The sequence below is a fragment of the Haemaphysalis longicornis genome, unplaced genomic scaffold (genome assembly GCF_048455015.1).
Source record: "Haemaphysalis longicornis isolate Haplotype H1 unplaced genomic scaffold, Haemaphysalis longicornis Haplotype H1 scaffold_19, whole genome shotgun sequence".
Classification (NCBI taxonomy): Eukaryota; Metazoa; Arthropoda; class Arachnida; order Ixodida; family Ixodidae; genus Haemaphysalis; species Haemaphysalis longicornis.
In genome coordinates, this window is record NW_027526288.1 from 3,039,620 (window position 1) to 3,062,700 (window position 23,081).

General features: G+C 52.3%; 1 protein-coding gene across 5 annotated transcripts in view; it reads left to right on the forward strand.

Moving 5' to 3' along the window:
* LOC144166778 (uncharacterized) overlaps nucleotides 1-23,081 on the forward strand; it is a 104,784-nt gene that overhangs the window by 43,505 nt on the left and 38,198 nt on the right. For 4 of the 5 annotated variants that reach the window (XM_077696263.1, XM_077696265.1, XM_077696264.1 and 1 more), the window contains 2 exons: nucleotides 5,628-5,944; nucleotides 12,577-12,656. The gene's annotated coding sequence lies outside the window, so the exon portion shown is untranslated. Of the gene's footprint in view, nucleotides 1-2,658; nucleotides 2,975-5,627; nucleotides 5,945-12,576; nucleotides 12,657-23,081 lie in introns of those variants that run through there. The other variant, XM_077696267.1, reaches the window with a different exon arrangement.

The window sequence follows — 23,081 nt, forward strand, 5'->3', positions numbered from 1 at the left end:
TACCTGTCTCTCAAGCCAGCCGAACGGCGAACATAAATTTGTGGTTGTGACATGACGCCACGATAACATTCACTGCAGGTGAACAGAATATGCCTTTTCATATACTGTGAATGATCTCATGCCGCCATGTCACAAGCACAGACACGCACGCAAAAAATAATAATAGAAGAAAACGAGAACAAAGCAGCAAACGTGAACAAAGAATCGTAAGCCTTATTTCGGAAAGTGGGGTAACCTGGCACAGCAGACGACAGCTGATCTGAAACCAGATGACTGGCATCGACAGCAATGAACCGCAGGAATACAGTATTATGATTTGTACTAGCTGCTATGTAATTATTTGTGGCCATCCTAAGCTATCGACAAAAGAGGTTTTCTGGCTAGTCTGCTACCTCATTCGGCTATTTCCTACCGTGAATCATCATCGCTCGTTTCGTTTTGCATATCCCAGGTGGAACGACGGATCCAAGATCACCATGCTCGTCCATAATGGCTGCCATTTTGCCATAGTCGAAAATCGTTTTTATGTATTGGCAGAATAAATAGGTATCTACGGTCGTTTTTCCAAGTGCCAAACAAAATAGACCCCTCCATGTGAAGTTTGAGCGCAAACAGAGCAGCGAGACGCTGAGGAAATTTTTTTGAAGTGTTCCATTTATCAGTGTAACACCCGGTATACAGTCGAATCCACTTATAACGATACCGCTTATAACAATATATCGGATATAACGATGGACAACGATTGCACCGTCCAATTTTGTATGCTTTCTATGGTAAAATAACCCGCTTATTACGATGCTCCCGAGCCGCGATATCGGATATAGCGATTGAATCCGCTTACCGCGCGCGCCGAAAATGCGAAAATGCGTCACGAGGAGGAAGCAGGCGAGGAGGAAGCGATCCCAGGGGAGGCCACGGAAGCACCCGACGATGAAGGGGTGCCATAGTTATGGTCGGCGCTTCACGAAGACGCGTCGGGTCTCGACGATTTTCTCCATGCCGACGATGGTGTGGAAACATCCGAGTGCCTCAGTGACGAGGCGATCGTTGCGAGTGTGCGTGGTGCAGCGGACAGCGGTGAGAGCGACGACGACGACGACGCGGCTGAGCAGCCTACCCAGGTACCGTCATCGCACGAGGCCCAACGAATGATACAGTTCCTACGGGACTTCATTTTCGCGAAGGACCTCCCGCTCAGCTATGTGGAGCAATTAGATGCTCTCGAAAAAGATGTGCGTCAGCTTCGCGTGAAGCAGTCAAAGCTGACTGACTATGGCTTTTCTGCAAACCAGTAGTTGCACTACCCCACTTGCATGCTAATAAAATGTTTTGATCTCTCTTGTGGCTTTTTTTTTCTCGACCCGCTTATAACGATTATCGGTTATAACGATGGGATTTTCTTGGCACTTGGATATTGTTATAAGTGGACTAGACTGTATCCTGGTGCTGAGTCTATGCTACTGAAAGCATCGCCAAATTTCTAGTGTTGCCGACAGATGAGGAAAGGGAATCGATGAAAGGAAGAGTTTTTGAAAAGTTTCAAGGTATGAAAAGTGAATACTATGGCCATTCCAAGGCTTGAAGTTTGTGTTTAGGCTTGCTCTTGTGACAGCGTGAACCACAATAATGTCGTTTTTATGAGTGGGCGGGAAATTTAAACAATATATCAGAAGGGAAGATGTTCAAGTTAGATTTTTTATCTCACTAACTGATTAATATGTGAAATCCTGGATGACAAATGACGCCTTGATAAGACCGAACTGAGAATATACAACCCTCACCCGTATCGACCGCTTCTTACGGGCTGCAAGCAGTTGACGGAAATTCACGCCCGTACGCGGAGAGTGTCAGGCGACTGCCGTTGTGCCCTCCTTTTTTGGATGGAAGAGCACGTGACTGTTTGCTTAGCGCTCACGTGCCTGTCATGCGCATGAAGCTCAGGAACATTATGTTTTCGCTGATATTATTGCACGCACTCAAAAAAAAGCCATTACATTTGCTCAACTTATAAAACAGGTCCGAAAAAAAAATGAAGTCCTATTTGGAACTCTCAGCAACGTACTCGCGACCAAGCTTGCTTTCGTCAATAGCGTTGCAGGCAGACTGAAATTTTGCGCCGTCAATCACGGTATCATTATTGCATGTGAAAATGCAGGAGGTCCCACAACTATATAGGAGTAGGGGGCATTCAAGGTAACTTTACAGTGGCTCCGGACATTCATTTAAGTGCACCGGATATAGTAAGAGCCTAAATGTCCAACGAGACGAAAGATCAACAGAGACGGGAGGTCCACTCGAGCCGGAATGTCCAACAAGACGTAAGATCCACCGACTCTGAATGTCCAGTCAAGCCTGAATGTCCAATGAGACGAAAGATCCATCGAGACGGAATATTCACTGTTGGACCTCTAGTCTCGTTGGATCTTACGGCTCGTTGGACCTTTAGACGCTGAATCTTTTATTTTCTTGTTCTGTAGATTTCGTATTTATGCCCTTTAGTGCAACAGTAGTTTTAAACAATTTTTCGGCGTTGTAGAGCCGGAGACGGACAGGTTGTACTTTAGGGGACAAAGACCCATTAAAAGCAAACCTGTCGTTTATACCCCCGCAGGTAGAAGCGTGCAAAGTAATTTCAAAAACCGACAGCTCTGACAAGTCTGACAAGACAAATGTTCGTAAAAAAAGTCTGGAAAGAATTTCGGGAAAAGCAACGCATATAAAGTGAGTTTGCCGGTCTGCGGGGACACAATGCTTGCCATCCTCAGCACGATATTCTGTAGTCGCGACGAGAGCGCCAGGTATATGTTCTTAAAGCCAAAGAGCCAGCAGCTGGCGAAGTATAGCTAGCTGCGTCATCTGTAAATGTGGCTCCGCCCCAGAGTTCCGCGAAAATAGAGAACAATGCGCTCGAAAGATAGCATTCGAACCTGAGGCGAAAAACGAGCAGATGTTGCTATGCAGGGCAGGCACAAGCGTGAGTAGATTTCCGGCTTCTTAAGACAATGTTTCCGGACATGTTTCGCGCTCATGCTCACTCAATACTGACTAACGTTTACTCGCGTTTTCTTGTTACTGCCAGAAACGGAACAGAAGTTGATGCCAAACAAAAAACAGGTTTTAAGGGCGTCGTTTGTAGTCTCTTTGCACCGAACCGGACTCGGAAGCTAACGCAGGTGTCCAAAACTCGTATTTTGTGCATAATGCGTTTCCCCCGTTTTTTTTTTGCATACAGATTTCATTCCGCGGATCAATGTTCATTATCTGCTAATGCAAATATTTTTCCGGCTAGGTAAATTCATCTCAGGGGAAATCTCAATTGCATTCCTTTTTCGGGGCTAAGAAAAGTGTGCATAAAATGAATTCTTGATATGGTTAATTTTGATTAACGCCAATAGACACGAATAACCGCTTAAAAATAGTCACATAGTAAATGCGATAAACACCTTTGGAAGGCGTGTACGACGACGACGTGAATCCACAACGGCAAATGATTGCGCATCACACGTAGCTGGGGCATTACGTAGACCATCAAGTAGGTTTGCGGGCACTGTGGGTGTGGTAACATTGGCTTTTTTTTCTCGAGTTCTTCGAAGTTATAGATCACAAGGAGCATGAATTTCCCTGTCCCGCCAATTTCCAAAGAAATTGTCGAAATTGTCGACTACATGACCAAACTTTATTTCCTAGTAAATTACCTGAAATTCCCCTTTTTGTTGTTTTCTGGCTTTGTTTTTGCGGTCTACTTCAACTTACTTTTGCCATAGCAGGCTCTGTATGCTTCAACACAGTATGGCGAGGCAGTTGTGGCCGCGTGGAAGGCCTCGTCAGCGCAGCACATCTGTTTCAAATGCGTCAGCGCCTGTGAGCCTTTCGTAAAGGACACGTAGAAAAAAAAAGGTTGAAGTTTGAGCATATTAAACGGCGTTGCTAAAGAAGCTTTATTCTGACCTTAACCATAATGTTGTGGTAAATACCCTCCCCGTGAAGCTTCACCCATTTCCCGCATTAGAACACGAAGATTTAAGAAGAGCCACTTGCAATGGACGCCGATCTACGTCAGCAGTGGGATTGTTCTAGGCACTCTGTCGGCACGTTTGGCGAACTTTAAGAAATTGGGGCGCACATTCGTGGTCACTGTGAGTGTTGAGTGTGGCGGTGGGTTTGGGTGTTAGTGAGTTGTCCTTATTTGGAAAAGTGTTTGGAGATATTCAGCTTGCAAGTGCCTTATCCCCGGAAATTTTGCTCAAAAGGTGAGCCCTTCAGCAAAGTTATAAAGCTATTGCGGAAAAGTGAGACATCTAGCAGAACACTGAATCATGTATGTGCAATTCGTCATCCTAAGGTACTGCCCATAGTATTAAGGCTGATAGCTTTCAGGCCTGTGCAACCGGGTAGACTTTATATATAACACTGAAATAAGAGTGGGCAGTCAAGAAAACCGGGGAAAGCAAAGGGGAGAATTTGGAAAGAAATAAAGTGGAGACAAAATGCCCGCCAGGTGAGATCCGAACCCACGTCCTCCAGTATTTTATTTATTCCCTTTCTGGGGTTTCCACACAGGCGGCATTTCCCACAAACAACCTCGAGGCGCCCGCCGTAGTTTACTCCAACAAAGGATCCGAGCCACTCCCGCGTGCGGGTAGAGGATTAGTTAGGCACCCTTCCCCGGGTTCATGATCAGGGACGACCCCTTCGACTTCCTGAACAGAGCGGAAGAATAGACCTAAGTATGATGAATGCCGCCCGATCGTCCTGCCGGTCGGCGGAACCTTGCATGTTTTGAGACCCAGTGCGGAGATCATACCTACACTCTTAACGAGCCTTCCTATGTGTTTTTAAATGCAGAGCATTTCAGTAACTCACGATGTCACCCGCGTTGGCGTCCGTAGTCCGCGTCCGCATCGCTCCCCCTACACTATATAAAAAATAATACTTGCCGGCGCCAGGTTTCGATCCTACGACTCTGCGGGCGGAACGCAAGGTGCACGGTACTCTACCGTTAAGGCTGAAAGTTGGGCTAGTTGGTGTTGACTTAGATGCATATTACCAGCGAAAAAACAGACAGGGACGAAGAAAGAAGCAGACGGGACACTCGCTAGACTTCAACTGAAAAGTTTACACAAGAAACACGTAATATATGAAAATGCCAACAGACAAGGATGATAGACCTTGCAAGTGATAAAAACAAACAAAAGAGATAAAACCGTCCACAATCTTAAATGCGTATGACCCACACAACCAAATTACATCCCGCGCATGCGGCCTTGCAAAAAATTCAGCTCTTTTGCCGTCAGAGCGATGGAAGGCTTACTGATACAGTTAACTGCCTCCTTTTGAATATAGAAAGCCTCAGAAATTTCGCGCTTTGCTTGGTCGCGCCCGCTATCTAAGACACGTGTAGCGCTCTATTTTCGAAGCCGATTCAGGAGAAGGAGGTGGGGGTAGGGGCGTACAGATGTCAAGGTCGGTGATAGGTCAGGTTTTTTCTTTATCTTTTTTTCTTTGTTTTCTGCACGTACTTTTGCATCTAAAGTAGTCAAGGTCACAGCCTACTTTCTGCAGCAATGCAATTGGTCAATTAACCGCGTGGGTGTCTGCCATGATAATAACCAACCAATCAACCGCAGCGGTTCGCGGAACGCCAGGCAGTTGGAGCTCAGACGTCGATGAGTGGGCAGCAGCGGCGGAGAGCAGTTCTTCGCTGGCCCCCTGGTTGAGCGGACGAGTTGCCGAGGACGAGGCTACGGGGCCACTCGTGTTCGAAACATCACCAGTCCCGGAGCCCGAGCGCCCTTGGAGGCCCGGGGTCGCGCACTACTGCGCGGTCCACAGGGAACACCACAAGTGGCTGCGCCGGACCTGCCACTGCGGACGAGGCCATCGCTAACCGACGTGGGCGACGACTTGCGGGCCTCAGAACGACTCCCTCGTCGTAACATGACCGGCAAGTGCCGTCCCGAAGCGCGCTGTGAGGAAACCGCACCGCGGTAGTGTGCCTCACTTTCGTGACTTCATGTACTCTATCTGTTAAGTGTATCTTGCGTAAACATAGTGTCACGGTGAAACAGGGGTGACTGCTGTATAGGGTTGTTTACACTTTAGGTAGGTATACAGCTGGTGCAGGCAGAGCCGGCGACGCACACTACAGCAGTCCGAAGCACATCGTTGTCTTCGTCCTCTTCCCTCACGCCGCCTGAACGTCGGGGAGCAAACCCGGCTCCCACTTCCTGTCGGAGCGTAATGGCACATAGGTGACCAAGAAGCATAAACCACCCGCACATAGTTTTAACCATTATCGCGCTAAACCGGTCCGGCTGGGCGCCGAGCCCGACACCTCGTGACAATATTATTCTTGTGTAACATAGCCTAAGGTAACACCTTTCTCACATCAGCGCTACTCCGCTAGCGTTCTTCGCGCCAGTCTGAGTAAAAATGCTTGTTGGCTCGGCTGCAGCGATCTCGATCCGTCTTCTCCCCGTCAAGTACGTGCAGGTGTCATTTTTTATTATCCTGGCTGGGAAAAGAACTTGCACTTACACAGGTTACATGTGACGAAACGTCGAACTATAGCTAGTACTCGCTCCTTCTTTTAGGTTAGAACGAGCTCATATGTGTTCTATTTTACACCCTCTGCGATAGGTGTTTTAAATGTCGAGTACAGAGTTTCCAAATAGTTGTGCTTTCGTAATATGCGTGTAACACGTGCGCATGCATTATGTATTGGGGAATGCGTGTATGGGTGTTATGCCTAGTTAGGTACTTGCACTGTTTGCTGTCCATTGCATGCATTGTGTGTTGGTAGTGCCCTAAATAAAGCGTATGTAGGCAATTCTTGTATTGTGTTTCTTCCCTGTCTACATCTTTGCATGGCCTGTGCACACCAATGGATAACTATGTTTGACTATTGACATAGCGCTTCAATGTAGGCATCCACTATTCTTTTGTTATTTCAGTGCCATTTATTGGCTACCTGACGGCCGGACTGGAGTACGCGATGCGCGCTGTGCTTACGGCCTGTGCACGGGGGGCTGTTGCTGCTTGCCGCCAAAACTCTCCGGGGGTTCTGCGATTCTGCCTTTCCGCTCGCGGGGAGCCGCTGAGTTGTTCGCTCGAGAGAGCCTTGGCGCGCCCGTTCGTACACCTGACACAGGTCGCTGAACGGCTACTCCTGACGTCTTACAAGAATATAACAACCTCGGTTTTCGCGGTAACCGCTATAAGCACACAAAGCGATTAATCTTACCATTTTCTCTCACTCAGGGAGCCAGAATAGAAAACTTAAACCATTGCATTTAGCGCGCAGAAGTGATGACGTGTACTATTAGCGGTGCACGGCTGTATCATATGTTACTGGCGAGTGAACAAGACAACAAGACATTTCAGTAAGGAATGAGGTTCAGGAAACATTTATTTTCATCCTATTGGCGAGAAAATTCTGTTGTGGTACTTGAAAATGTAAAAAAATCGCACTTTTGTTTTGCGACATTAACAGCATCTGACACTAGAAAACATTTAAATGCATCCATTCAATCTGTTCTTATTGCACTGAACACATTACACCAAACGAAAGCTTAGCATTTTAAAACTCAGATAACATCGCACATACTCAAAAGAATTAAGAGCCATAACAGGCGCACTACAATAAACTCTAAAACACTGTCGCGAGACTAAGTTCCAAGGAATGTCGTTTACAGCCTGAAGTGCTTCCGCGTTGGCTTGTGGATGAAACCACATGGCTTGTCATTTTGGTCTGTTAGTTTCCTTGTATAGTCCACGAGAAGAATTCGGAGAAACTTTTCGAATATCACGCGTGCTGACCTCTTGGCGTGACTCTTGCCAACACCCTCCGGGCAGTCTTGGAGAGCCGAATCTTCAAGATGTGGCTCGATGATTAGCTGCAAAGCTTCGAGGATTTTTTTTCGTGGGAGATGGTTGACTGCCTTTTCAAAACACGTCACAATCATTTCCAGCAGCGCTAGAATACGGCTTTGATAGCGAAGTTCACATCTCTCTTGTGTACGCACAAGGTTGTACAGAGGACTGCTTGTCTTGTTCGTCATCACAAGCATGACACAAGCATCGCACCCGAGATCACCGATGAGCTTGAGCTTCACACTCGCTGACATAGTCGTTCAGTAAGAAATGCTTGCTTCATACTACCGTCGAGGCCGACTTGTCAATAATAACAAGATTTTCCGGGGAAATGTGTTTGCGCAATTTCGAGCGGAGTTCCTCATCAACTGGAAATCGGTGGAACGACACAACCTGGAGTCTTTCCTGGCCGCAACATACAAAACGGCACGCAGCAGTACACCATAGCCACGTTAGCGGAATCCTGACAAGCAAAGCACCGGATCCAGAGGTAGTACCTTCAGAAGTTCGCGAATATGCATGAAAGGTCCAGTGCCTAAACTTGCGAAATGTCACTTGATGCAAGGCGGAATAAGTGTACGGCAGGTGTGCAGGCCACTTCACGCGACGAAGCTTCGTTCACTTGTTTTCACCTGTAAACATGTGCCCGCGCACACACTAACTCCCCTTTCCTAGCCGCAGCAGAGAGCGCGCCTACTCCAGCCCGGCCGTGGCCACCTTTAAACATTTAGGTTTGGTTTACTTGGAGCGGGGTAATGTTCATAACTATGTTCTGGGTACTTATGGGTTTTCTTGAATCGTATTGGCGCGGGAAGTACGTACGCGTACAAATAATTCAGTCCGCGTGTCTGCAGTCTCATCTGTGCATTTTGTTGTGTTATAACGTTTACAAGTAAGCTGTTCTAGATCCGACCAACACACGTTATTCACGCGGCCTTTGCGCTCGGGAGTAGAAGGTGAAAGAAAAAGAAGGTGCATCAGAAGTAGAAGGCGCAGTAGAAGGTGCATTACTCAGAAGTACAAGGTGTATTAAATGGGTGCACTAATTCAGACGTCCTGAATGTGGATGCATCGATTGTTGGAAGGTTCGGGGACCAACACGAACTAATTGTGCTCGAACGGGCGCATTGGTGGTTTGCAATAACATGCGCCTGGGACTGGAGAGATTACATGAGGCTAACGAAGCCAGGGAGAGATAAAGGCACAAAACGTATTCCAACGTTTCTTTTCCCCGAAGTCCGGTTGCGATCTCCGGTTGCGATAGCTCGTAATAGTAGTAGTAGTAGTAGTAGTAGCAGTAGTAGTATAGTAGTAGTAGTAGTATCTATTTCATTGCGTAAGGGTACCAATGGCCGAACAGCGCCATACCGGTGTTTGGCCATTCCATTCCTGAAGTGGTCCACTAAAATGTTCATGAATGCTTGGTATGCCGATAAAATGGGAAGTCTGTAGGTGTATATGGCCCATGACCTAAAGTGGGGTCGGAAACATTTTGAGGCTGAGGGCCGAGTGGCATGAAGACGACACGGCTGCGGGGGCCGGACGGCAAATCAGGGGAGGGGGCTTTGCAGGCAAAGAGAAAAAAAAATCGGCGAATTGGCAGTAATATTTGACAATCATTGACAATAATCTGGCTAAATGAGAAGATGGCGGACAGTGCCAACTGGAAGCCATCGATTTTCTTTTTTCGTCTTCCGTGTCATAACTGGCGTGTCGGTCCGCAGGAAGTGTCAGGTGGAGGGGTGGGGGTTCCGACGGCGTACTAGAGGCCCCATAATACAGCCCCGCGGGCCGCAGGTTGCCGACCTCTGATCTGAAACATGGAGATGGTCATTAAGTGTGAAATGTAATGACATTGCAAGAAAAGAACCAGGAAACTCAAACACTGAACCCTTGCCCTGACAGGACTAGTCTGTACATGAAACTACCAGTACCGACCTTATTCCCGAGGGGGTCTGAGATCAGACTTGGAAGAGAGTTAAAGGGGTCGTGAAGACATTCGTGAAGAAAAAGAAAATGTTGTGGCGATTTAGAACTGCGGCACTGGGAGAGGGCGCTGGGCAGCTCTGATCCGGAGGTAGGTTCAAGCCTCCCTGACGAATCGGGCTGCCATTGTCACCTCTAGGCTAAAGCCAGCGGCCACCACGTCCTCGTAACAGAGCTTGGCTAAATAAAGTTCACCTCCTCCTCCTCCCTTGTCATACAAAATATGCGTAGCCGTCTTGTTGGCCAATATCAGCAAATACGTCAGAAATGCAGTTACGATTTCGCCGGACATTTTTTCTCAGGTCATGAAATAGCGTCATGTTATAGGAAGCCAATCATAGAGCCCTCTGTCTGCACAAAATGTCGGCGTAGAGCAGGCTTCAGATACTGCGACAGCATCGGCGCCATGATCAAATTCGCACGCTCCTGGAGGGCGATGTCTGACCTCTCATACGACTCATCAACATGGTCGAGCTCCCAGTAAAGCACTCTTGCTTCCGTGGGCGAGCGGCGCAGGCACAACTAACCATCCTTAACGTAAATTGAGAATTTGCAAACTGCTTTCGCTGCTCCATTCCAGTCTGAACCGTCATTTAGTAGTCGATGTTCTGGCTAAACCTTGCCTACGTCGAACAACGAAAACGGCAATGTGAGTGAGGCGAAGAACTTCCTGGCCTGACGAGATGAATGACCCATAGATTAAAAGGGAAAGAAACAGCATGAACACGTTTATCGAAAGAACGCCCGGTAGCCGGCAGTTAAAATCATCCCATCTTTTGCTCTACAAGCACAATATCGAGCAAGAAGCAGTAACACTGCACGTCGTGAAGCTTCCCTTTCTCGCAGTTCGATTACTCTCCAGCAAGGACTGTGCTATCAACGTTATTTAGTCAGTTGAATGTGCCCACACATGGCTTACTGCAGAAGCGTTCAACAAGCAGGTGGTGGTTAAAGCTCTGGGTAAATTAGAATGGACTGAACTAGATTGGAGAGCTGGACTACAAGCACGAACCGGCTTTAGGCCACATTATTTTCGTGTGACGCTTTTTACGCGTGTGGCAAGCGCGCTTGTGTTCTCGACACCACTGGTCGCAGTCGACATGTAGAGTTTGAATGGGATTTGTGCGGGAATCTACAAATGCAAGGCGGGGACCCATATGCTGCACTGAGTCTAACATTTTCACGGCAGTTTTAGACGCGGAGCCATATACACTTCCACAGTCTATAAGGAACTTTACAAAATGATAAAAACCCGCCGCCGTGGCTCAGTGGCTAAGGCGTTGTGCTGCTGAGCACGAAGTCACGGGTTCGATTCCCGGCCGCGGCGGCCACTTTTCTGATGGAGGCAAAACGTAAAAACGCCCGTGTGTAAGAAATTTCGGCGCACGTTAAAGATCCCCAGGTGGTCAAAATTAATCCGGAACCCTCCACTACGGCGCGCCTCATCGACTGTGTTTCGTCGGCGCGTTAAACCCCACAATCAATCAATCAACAAAGTGATAAAAAGGCGGCAAAGGCAGCCATTATCAGTCCTGTAGTTCTGATGTGGCAATGCTTTGAAAATATTCATTCTTTTGAAGGATTTTTGTTTCAGCGTTTTTAATGAGGATTGAATGTACCCGAGAACTTGTGTTCCGTCACAGATCGCATCACCATTTAGGGTGACGTCTCATTCCGGGCGGATGCCACGGTGCGTTGCGAAAAGCACACATACTTTTTTTACTCAGTTTAAAGCCATTTCTTTTGCCAGCTTAATGCCTAGCTGCCGCTGCCTTTCGGGATGGAAAAGTTGCATGACCTTAACTAATCTGGACGTCATCATCATACATAGCACAAGAAATAGGAGTTGGCAACGATTTTTCCCGTGAACTAATTTTAACTAAAAACCGGGTATATTTCGTCTGGAGGCATATTAATTTTTTGTGTTCCCATTAATACTGTCGGAATCCTTACCCTAAATGTTCTTTCTGAAATGTAGCTTTCTATTGTGTTTAGCATGAAGCCAAATATACCGCAAGCCTACCGACCGAGCAGCATGCCATGATGCTAAGTAGCGTTGTATTCCCTTTTCTAAGTCGAAGACAGAGAGACAGTGCTGCTTGTGCATAAAGCGACCCTTACGTCATAGTCAAAGCCAACGGGCTGGTCAGTAGTGCAGCAGCCTGAACGTAAACACACTTGAAACTGTCCAGGGTGACACTAAAATTGACGAAAAAAAATTATTCCACCACTTTTTATAAATCTTGCATAGGCAACTTGTTTAAACTTGCAGGGGCGTAAGGACATTCATGGGTCTTTTCTGTTTTAATATGGCAACTACTACCGCTTATATCCAGGCATTAGGAAACTGGTCCGCCACTTCTATTTTGTTAAATAAACGCAGAAGTGCTTCGGTAGTGCCCGTGTGCAGGTGGTTGGATTGTAGTGTACGTTATCTGCTACTGGTGCTTGAGAATTACACGTACGAACATTCTTGTAGAGACCGTTTTTGTCCATTGAGCTTTTTAAGTCTATTCCATACTCAATGTACATATGCACAGAAATTTACTGATGTTATGGAGGTCCTCAACTTTTCCTTTTGCCTGACGGGCAATACAGCTTGTTTCTGCTTTATCACTCTGAAAAGATGCACGGTTTTGGGCAGTTGGGTACCGCCGAAGGACAAACGAGACCTTGGTATGAGCCTGTCGTGCGAGCCTCCGCTTTTCGTTCCCCCAGGGCCTGCTCAAGCCAGATGCAGCACCTGAGGTCTGGGAAATCCAGCTCTTGGCAGCAGGAAGATCATGTGCCATCACCAGGTAACAGGCTTGGCAAATGCCTAGATTGGTAAAGATGTCTGCGACAATTGTGACTTGTTTGAATTTTAACCAGTCTGCACCGGTTTCTATGAACCTTTTGTGAAAAATGCAACTGCTAGGGCCTTTGCCTGTGCCTTCCAAGATAACTGGGACGTAGTAGCTCCCTTCGTTTGGCGTATACCCCCATTAAACTGAAGGAAAGAAAGCAGGAGAGCCGATTACCAAATTTAGGTATGAATAGGTGTTATGCGTGGTACTGTGATACGCTGGCTGATTTTAGTCGAATAGATTTGCTCCAAAATGACAAACGTAAACATTCAATAGGGCAATTTCGGGCACGGTTCTGTAGTAGTAGTATGTTGATGTTAATAATGCAAGGGCATTTGTGGCAGGAGTTCCCAAAGTGTTAAGGAGTCATTCAGTCTGTTATGGTAATGCAATGAGTATGGAGTTAGCAAAAGTTATGTATGTGGAGGTGTAAAAGGCCCTTAAACTAAAATTTGAGCACGAGGGTAATGAAGAATTAAAGTGCTGGAAATGAAGTTTGAAGTACAACTAAGGCGGTAAGTTGGGCGAGTTTGAAGACCGCCAGACCTTGATACACACCGCTTGCTCGAGCATGGGCAGTCAAGGTCTGGGTCGGACGGGGCGCTCCCAGTACCACCCTCGTAGACGAGGTGGCCTCAGTTTATATTCGAATGTGACGATGATACTGTCAGTTTAGTGGCGCAAGGCCAACAAGGGCAAAGAGCGCCAAAGAAACTTTAAGGAGTTCAGCACCAATGTAATAACTTGCATCATCTCCAGACATACTCATGCCAAGTTCATCAAAAAAAAAAAACTATGTCCTTACATTTTTCCCGATCTGTCTTCTCGTGCTTCCATCTGGGTGGACAGGTTTTGAGAGCAGGACGGGGATCAGTCTCCCAGCAAGGCAGAAAAGTGGTCACTTGCATGTGGATGGTTCACTGCGGTGCGTTCATAGTCAATCTGCGTTTGGTGACCCAATAAAATGGTCTACTGCAGACAAGCTTACACAGCAATCAGAATGCCCTGTCTCTGTTATTCTAAACAACTCGACAGTTAGTACTGACCCAGTGTGCTTAGTTTCCTCCGGCTGTAGTTTGCCCCTTTAAAAAGGTTGTGATGTGCATTAAAATCCCCCACAGCAATTATCGGTGGTTGAAGTTGGTAACACAAGGTTATTGAGGTGCGGGACACCAACCGGCACCGCGAGCGCATCGGGGCGGGTACGGCGCTACGAGGGAGACGACCCACCGCCATGTTGGAACAACGCCTACGTGCCTCCCGTCTCTGAAGCGAGCCGCAACTGCAGTTGCTCGAAGGACGCAGAGTAAATATCTTTCGGCCGTACCATCTCATACGTTTAGGAAGGTTTGCAAATGTGCCGTTGTGGCTGTGTCGGGCACGATAAACTGTCTGCCTGCAGCCAACTGGAGCGAGGAGTTTCAAGATATCCTCCGAACTAAGCGAGGTACCGTGAACCTAAACTTCGGTCGGTGAGCAGACGCAGTACGGTCGGGACCTAACGGTCCTGGCCGTAAAGGTCCGCGAACACCATCAGGCACCAATACAGCGGCATTGTTCTCGCGGAGCTAGCAGCAACGAACCTCTAATTCATCTTACAATTTGGGCACCACGCGGAATATGCGGGTTCTCGGGGGTGACCTTGCCGCCTCTCCGGAACAGGCCACCACGCTTGTTACCGGCACGTTAAGCACGTGGGCCGCCATATGTAGATACGGCAGCCCAACAAGGTTCGCCGATATGAGAATACAATAAACAGTAGTGTCAAAGCACAGCCATTTTTTGGCATCTCCCAAAACATGCGAGCACGAAGCTCGACGTCACACACGAGCCGCGCGACGTCGTCATCGGAACGGCAGACAAACTGCTCGCAACGAAAACAGCTCACCTGAGACTCTTCGGTCCGTACTCCTCGACGCGTTCTGCTGTTCTTCTAACAGAGCCGGGGGGGCCGCTGCGGTCGCCGAGCTGAGCAGACGCACTCCACGTCGGCTCCGTCGTCGCCACGAATTTTTCGGAGGACCATCCCGCCCCTGATGTCCAAAATTGTGCATACGAGTTTCCTTTCATCGAGAGGATCACGTAGGTACCAAATTTGGGCGATTTTGCGAGCATTTTTCTTCAGCGAGGCGAGGCAGCCCAGCTAAGCCTAATGAGGGAACCGACGAGTACGGGCATGGCGACGGCCACGTCGACGGCCGCCGCCACCGCCGCGGGCGTGCCCGGACCTGCCCAGCGGGCGGAGAATCGGCGCGCCGACGTAGAAGACTTCCAAGAATCCTGCGAAATGGATGTGACTACTGCGGACTCTCCTCAACGCGACCAGACTGTCGGACTGTGTGTCGGTGAGGACTGTTACCACGTGCTCCGGCATCGACGGCGACGAAATCGACGGCAACGAGCGTCCGCACGCCGACGACGAGCCGGAGGAAGGCGACGACCACGCCGGGTGGACCTGCGTGTCTCATCAGCGTCGTCGCAAGAAATCTGTGAGTGTTCTGGAAGCTTCCACGCCGCGAGCTTCGTCACACGCCGGTAAGCCTAACGCTTCGCAACGCCACGTTCAACCTACGCGAGCTCAGTTCGCGAGCAAGATTAACGCCAACATGGCGAAGACGGCGCGCATGCCCAATTTCGCCCCGAGAGACGAGTTCCGCGTGGTCGTGCGGCCACGTGGCGGCCTAGAAGTAGGCAAGGTGCCGCTGACCGACCTGCGAAGAGCCATTTTCGCGGCGGCCAAAGCGAGCGAGGAAGCCGAGTGGGAGGACACCATGCTGCCGAACCTCGCTCAGAACATTCTAGTAGTCAGTACCCCGAGCTGGGAAAGGATGATGCAATACGAGGTCGTGAAGAAGATCGCGATCGGAGGACGAGAGTTCGAGACCTACGCGTATCGGGCGGCGCCGGAGGACACCTCTCGCGGCGTAATACGTGGCGTGGGTCCGGAAGACACCGCGGACGACATATTTCGCCACGTGGTGAACAAACACAACCCCACTGGCGGTGACGCTCACCGCCTCGGCCAGTCGACGGCGGTCGTCATCTTGTTTCACGGAAGCAAAGTGCCGTTTTACGTGCGGTACGGCGGCGTAGTTACGAGATGCTACCTGTATCGGCAGCACAAGGAAGTTTGCAAGATTTGCGGACAGATCGGCCACAGAAAGGACGTGTGTCCCACGCCGAACGTTCGGGTATGTTTCGCCTGCGGGCAGAAGAACCCGGGCGACGGGCACAAGAGTCAATGCAAGCCGCGGTGCCGTCTGTGCGGCGGCCCACACCCCACGGGCGAGCGCTCGTGCAAACACAAATTCAAGACCCCATACCAAGTCCGCAAGCGGCAGTGGGAGCGGAAACTCGAAGAAGAACGCGCGAAGGCGGCCACGTCGGCGCCGGCGCTCAAAGTCAGACTTTCTAGAAGGGACGACTGCCCCGAACTCGCCCCGACGCGCGGCAGCAGCCGCGGCAGGAGCGCATCGCGCGGCCGTCGCGCCACGTCGCGAGGCCCCGCCTCCTGGGCGGCGATCACGGACGGCGCAGCTGGCGGAGCAGCTGCCGCGCCGGCTCGCCGGCGCTCAAAGTCCGCTCGTCGCGAGCGCTCGGCGTCCAGAGGGAGAAGCGCTAGCCGCTCGTCGCCACGACGCAGCAACGACAAGAAGCAAGCGAGAGCCTCCCCGGAGACCGTTGAACTACGCAAGATGCTGAAAGAGCTACAAGCCACCGTACACGCCCAGCGAGTGACAATCGAGCAGCTCACCACGAAGCTCGAAGAGCTATGGGGGCCAAAGTCGACCACGAGGTCAAAGCCCGCACCCGCGGAGGCAACGAACGCTAGCCCGGCGGAACGTCCGAGCCGGGCGACGAGTTGGAAGCAACCGCCGCCAGTGAGAGACCCGACCCCGATGCCGAAGCCGGCGGAGGAGCGACGGGAATCCCCGGCCCACGAATACTACATAGAAGAGGAATGCGACGAGGACGCCGACGACGTGGGCTCCAGCGTGTCGGCCTCCGCATCGAACGTCCTCGACCTGAGCAAGACGCCGGGCTACGCCGGCTTGAACAACCGCATCAGAAGAATCGAAAGCCAGATGAACCGCTGGGGTAGAGACCTCGAGGTCCTGGAGAAGAGAATCACCAACAGGCTGATGCAAGTTTTCCAGCAGCAGATGCAAGCCTTCCAACAACAGATGCAAACTGCTATCCAGCAGCAGATACAACAACAATTCAGCAAACTGACGGCACCCGCGTGCGGAGTCGTACAAGAACACAACCAGGTCACCGTCAACGTATCGCCATGATGACGACGGCCCGACAGCGCACCTCGCTACGAATCTGGCACTGGAACGCGAACGGCTTTCGGTGCCGGAAAAGGGTCCTACAACAGCACCTCCGCACCCTGGCGCCGACGGAGCAACCCGACGTCATCATGGTGCAGGAAACTCACGCGGAAGACGTCGGCGCGGTGTCCCTGCCGGGCTACAGGACGCACGCCAGCCCGCCGAGCGCTCGCACCTGCGGGCGCGGAGCGGCGCAGTGCGTGTGCACCTTCGTCCGAAAGGGCATCGCGTTCGTCAAGCACGACGCACTCATGGGAAGCCGCGGCAGCGCGATCGAGCTATGCGCGACCGAGCTGACGGTGGCCACCGGCAGACGCAAAGGGAAGAGCACGAGCACGACCGTGATGGCGGTCAACGTGTACAGCAACCCGCAGCACCGGCAGCAAAAGTTCAAGTCACTACTGCACAAAGCACGCGGAGCGGTCTCCGCATGCGACGGCGCCGTCGTCGTCACGTGCGGGGACTTCAACGCACGACACAGAGAGCTCGGCCACGCCGACACTTCGGTCAAGGGCCGGGACCTGCTGGAGGACGCCGCGGAAGCGGACTACGTTCTCCTCACGGACCCATCGCACCCCACGCGCATCGGCACGTCCACAGTCAGACACTACCCCGGACCTGGCGTTCCTGCACTTGCCCGACGACCGGACGGCGAGCTGGAGGAACACGGGAGTGAACCTGGGGAGCGATCATTACATCATCGAAGTCGTCGTCCCGCTCCGACCCAACGGCAGAGGCGGCGACGACACCGGAGACGGGAGCATCAAGCACCGACTCACAAACTGGCACGAGTTTCGTACCGAGGATTTGGGCGAGATCAAAGACATCGAAGAGTGGTCGAGAAGCATAGTCGCGGCCGCGGAGAAGGCGACGACCGTCACGGAAACGTCCGAGGAGACCGCGCGCATGGACCCCCGGCTCGCGCACATGCTGGAGGCACGACGCTCGCTACAACGATGGAAGCGGCAGCGGCACAACCGCGCCCTTCGCAAGAGAATCGCAACGCTCGGCCGAGAAATCGAAAAGTACAGTCGCCAGCTATGCGCGCAGCAGTGGTTCGAGCTGTGCAGCGAGGCCGACGGCCAGCTCCAACGGGGCGGCACGTGGAAACTCCTCCGCCACCTGATGGACGAAAGCCAGAGTAAAGAGTACCAACGACACCGGCTCGCGCAGATTATGTACGCAGCGACGAAGGAGCTCGGGGAGCGGGAGGTTCCCAAGCGCCTCAACGAGCGCTACCTTCCCGAGACCGCGAGAGAACGGCACGGAGAATATGCCGGCCCGCCCAACCCCTCGCTCGACAGAGACATCGAGGAGTGGGAGGTCCGGCGCTACCCAGGCCCTGAACTGCCGGTCGGCGGCGGGCCCGGACCGAGTCACGAACAAGGCGCTGCGCAACCTGAGCGACGCGGCTGTAACCTCACTCACGAAGTACTTTAACGAGCGCTGGCGAGCCGGCAGCCTCCCGCGACAGCGGAAGATGGCCAAGACGATACTCATACCCAAGCCCAACAAGCCGCCGGGCTTAGAGAGCCTGCGCCCCATCTCCCTCACGTCGTGCGTTGGGAAGGTGCTGGAGCACGTTCTCAACGACCGGTGGCAGCGGTACCTGGAGACGAACGACCTGTACCCCGACTTGATGCTGGGATTCCGCTCGCGTCTGGGGACGCAGGACGCGATGCTACTGCTGCAGCGCGAGGTGCTGGCCCCGCCAACGAGGCCGACCTCGGACAACCGCGCCATCCCGGGCCTGGACCTTCAGAGCGCCTTCGACAAGGTGAAGCACTCGGCGATCCTGGCCCAAGTGTCCCGGCTCGGCCTGGGACAGCGTTCCTACAACTACATCCGGACCTTCCTAACCGGCCGCACGGCCCGACTGGAGGTGGGCCAAACGTAACTACAAGAGCGAGAGCTGGGCAGCGTCGGCACGCCGCAGGGCTCGGTGATCTCGCCGCTGCTGTTCAACTTGGTCATGATCGGCGTGGCCCGTCGCCTGGACGAGCTGCCCGACGTAAAGTTTACTATCTACGCCGACGACATCACGCTGTGGGTGTCGGGCGGCAGCGACGGCCACATCGAGTCTGCGCTGCAAGAGGCGGTGGACGGCATCGAGGAGAGTCTGCGCGGCACGGGTCTCCGGTGCGCCCCGCAAAAGTCGCAGCTGCTGATCGTGCCCCCGTCGGGCCGGTATCACAAGAAGGCGTCGGCCGAAGCGGAGCGCAGCATCGTGGTGCGAGCGAGCGACGGCACGGCCATACCCAAGGCGACGAGCATACGCGTTCTCGGCATGCACGTGGACGCCAGCCGCCGCTACAACAACACCACCGTGGAACGGCTGATCACGAAGAAGGGCATCGCCACGCGCCTCGTCAAGCGACTGGCGACGCGAGCGCGCGGCATGAGAGAAGCGAGCCTGCTGCGGTTGCTGCAGGCGTTCGTCGTGAGCCAGGTGGCTTACGTGGGAGCGTTTCACGAATGGAGGACCCAGGAACGAGCCAAGATCGACGCGGCGATCCGCAAGTCATACCGGGCGGCCCTGGGCCTACTCAACGGCACGAGGAACGCGGCCCTCGCGTCTCTGGGAGTGCACAACACGCTCGCGGAGATCAGCGAGGCGCAGAGAGTGGCGCAGCTGGAACGCCTGGGGTCGACCCGGACGGGCCGGAGACTGCTGCAACGCGTAGGACTGGGCTGCCCCTTCGAGGAGGAGGACGAGCTGATCCCGCTACGAGACGACATAGCCAACAGCGTGGTGGTGCCCCCGCTCCAGAAGAACGTCGCGCCGGGACGGAACTCGGAACGGAGAATGGCGCAGGCGTGCGCGCTCGCCAAGGAATACAACGAGAGAGGCGATGCGGTGCTCGTGGACGCCTCCAAACATCGGGACCGAGACGATGCCTACGCGGTGGTGGCGGTGCGAGCCGCCACGGTAGAACTACTGAGCGCCGGCAGCGTGCGCGCCAAGTCCGCCAGACAGGCGGAGGAGGCGGCGATCGCGCTGGCCCTGCTCCACCCGGGGACGAAGACGGTGTTCAGCAACTCCAAGTCCGCAATAGCCAACTTCGCCAGGGGCACGGTGTGCAAGACGACGATGCGCGTCCTTTCCGGCATCGGAGAGGGAGTGCGCAAGAACACCAGCACGACCATCCGGTGGTTTCCGGCTCACATGGGCCGGGAGCTCCGCAACGGCCACCGAAACGTCAACGAGGTAGCCGACGCCGCGGCCCGTGATCTCGCCACGTGCCGAGCCGCGCCAGCGACGGACGCCGACGTCGACGAGGAATCACGCTGCGCTGGTACAGGGAAGAGAGGCGGGCCTACCCTCCGCCCCATCCGGGGCTCGCGAGGAGGGAGGCCGTGCTTCTGCGGCAACTACAGACTCGGACGGTGCTGACGCCGGCGCTCGCGCGCCACGTGTGCCCGGACCTGTATGAAAACTGTGTGTGCATTGTTTGTGCGCGAGTGACCGCGGACCTGACCCACCTGATGTGGGGTTGTGAAAGACACGACGCGAGTGACGGGAGGCCGACCCTCCCTCCGGACGTTACGGACTCGATCGGCTCTTCGGAGCGCGAACACCAGCTAAGGGCTATCCAGCGGTTCGAGGCTGCACTGGGCAAGCAACGGCGAAAGGAGAACCCGCACTCCTCTCGGCCTCCTCCTGCGGGAGCGAGGGCTAGGGGAGACAGCGGCGGCACTCCAAGTAGCCCGCGCCGACCAGACGCAGGCCTCGGGGTCGGCCCGACGCCGCAGTGAGCGGCGAAGACTACGGGACGGTGAAGCCCTGCGAGGCCTGACCCGTCCCCGACCGCAGGAGATCCAATAAAGTTCTTTCTCTCTCTCTCTCTAACAGAGCCGATCACCGCGCGCACGTTCGCGGACCCCGAGCTTGCGAGCAAGCTGATGACTATGATGATGATGATTGGTGGCTCCCCCTTTGAATCGAAACGCCGGATGTCAGCAACCGACTTGCTTGTTTTATTCCAGTTACTCGCCCTACTCTTAGCTAACCTTGTACATTTGCCTCCCACACATCTCCCCATCACCCGTTTTAGACTCCCATCGCTCCCTCCCCCGTTTGTTCCTCCCCCCGCTGTTCAAAATTTTCATCCGTTTGATTACTCCCCCTGCTTTCCCGTCATCACATTTCAGCCGCCACATTTCATCACCTTAACCCTGAAGTTGTGGCTCCCCCTCAACTCAAACCCTCCGCCAACGCCGCTTCCCCCTGACACCACGGCGGTTGCATATGATCTCTGTGCAGTCCCTTACAATATGGGCTATGGTTTCCCTATCTTTGCCGCAGCATACACGTTTCATTTTGCTGCCTGTAGATTACTGTGTATGCCCGTTCACAGACACCACCCGTGCTTCAAAGAGCAATGCAGTGCCTCTCGTACTGCCATAGAAACCTTCCTTCCTGTTTTTTAGTTTCTCTGTCCTATACGTCTCCAGGGTTTTCTTTCGCTTCCATTCTCACTGCCGAACTCGTCGTCTCTGCTGCCTTTACCTGCTTACACTGGGCATACAGTGTTGTGTATGCCCCACTTTCCCCTACCGACATTCCGTACCGCTTAATGAGCAGTCTGGTTTTCCGTCTCCACCGCGTGGCCATGCTTCTCATGTATACAGACGCTTAAACACCCTCGCGGCCCATTTTTCGTCCTCCATGTCAGGAATTCGTTCCTCAAATTTTATCTTACTTTTGAGCCTCCCTTGCTTCAAAGGACGACCAGCCCATATTCCCCTGCCCCGTTTCGTTCGTAGTTTTGCTGTGGGCCCCTAGGGACAGTCTGCCTACCGCCCTCTGATTTACCTCCACGCCCGCTTGGGTCTCTGGTTTCATGCACAGAACCGAATTTCCGAAAGTCAATCCTGGCACCATGACCCCTTTCCAGACCACTTAATACCTCGTATTTGTTGTATCCTCAGAGGGATCTATGCTTCATTATAGCCGCGTTCTGTCTTCCTTTCATTTTAAGGGGAGCCTAATGCACGTGCGTGTAATCTTCGCTGTCGTTCAGCCATACTTCTAAATATTCAAACTCTTTCACCTGTGGTACTTATACTTGTTGCTCTGATACTGTTTTGCGATCCGTGTCTCCGTTAAAGAACATGATCCCCGATTTTCTCTTCTAAAGGATGGCCCTAGGTGCGTCGCTTCTTCACCGCATATATCCATCAAGCCCTGCATACTTATACGGTTCTCCGCCATCAACAGTATGTCGTCTACGTAACATTAATCCTGGAACCCGTTGTTCAATTCATTGCAACTCTTTGTTCGTTACTCGTTTTTCATGCATGATAAGCCGAACCACAGCCTACTGCCCTCTTGCTTACTTTTAATCCCGAAATGTAGATCATGAACAGCAGTGGAGAGAGACGACATTTGTTTCAAGCCATTGTAGGCGTTTACAGGCCTATTCCGTGTTATCCCCTCCCACACTGTTTGCACTTGGTTCTCCCGGTATAGTACCCTGAGTAAGTGAATAAATCCTGCCCCCACTCCCTCGTCCTGCAGTACATTTCATAGCCGCTCCATTCTATGTCTACGTTATCAAACGCCGCTTTAATGTTCAGAAACGCGAACCACAAAGATCGGTTTTGCACCTTCGCCATCTCTATGCATTGGCTTACTGCAAATAGGTTGTCATCTAGTCTTCTGTCCTTTCGAAACCCATTTTGGAGTTCCCTAGCATGTCATGTTCTGCTACCCACTGCTCTAGCTCAAATTTCACTGCCTGCATTGCCCACCTGTACCGCATTGACATGACGGTGACTGCCCTGTACGAGGTCGGTTTAGTCCTGTCTCCTTTGCTCTTGCACATTAAGTTCATCTTGCTAGTTTTCCACGAGTACGGTATTGCCTTCTTTTCTCTCGCTGTGCTGGTGGCTTGTAGCAATTTCTCTTGCTCTTTGGCCCTCATTGGTTGATCAACTCCACCGGTGTCTCATCCGGGCCTACCGCGGTATTTTCGGGGACATTTTCCTATGCTTTCTTGCCTTGCAGCTCGTCCCCATCCATCCCCAGACATTCCGGACT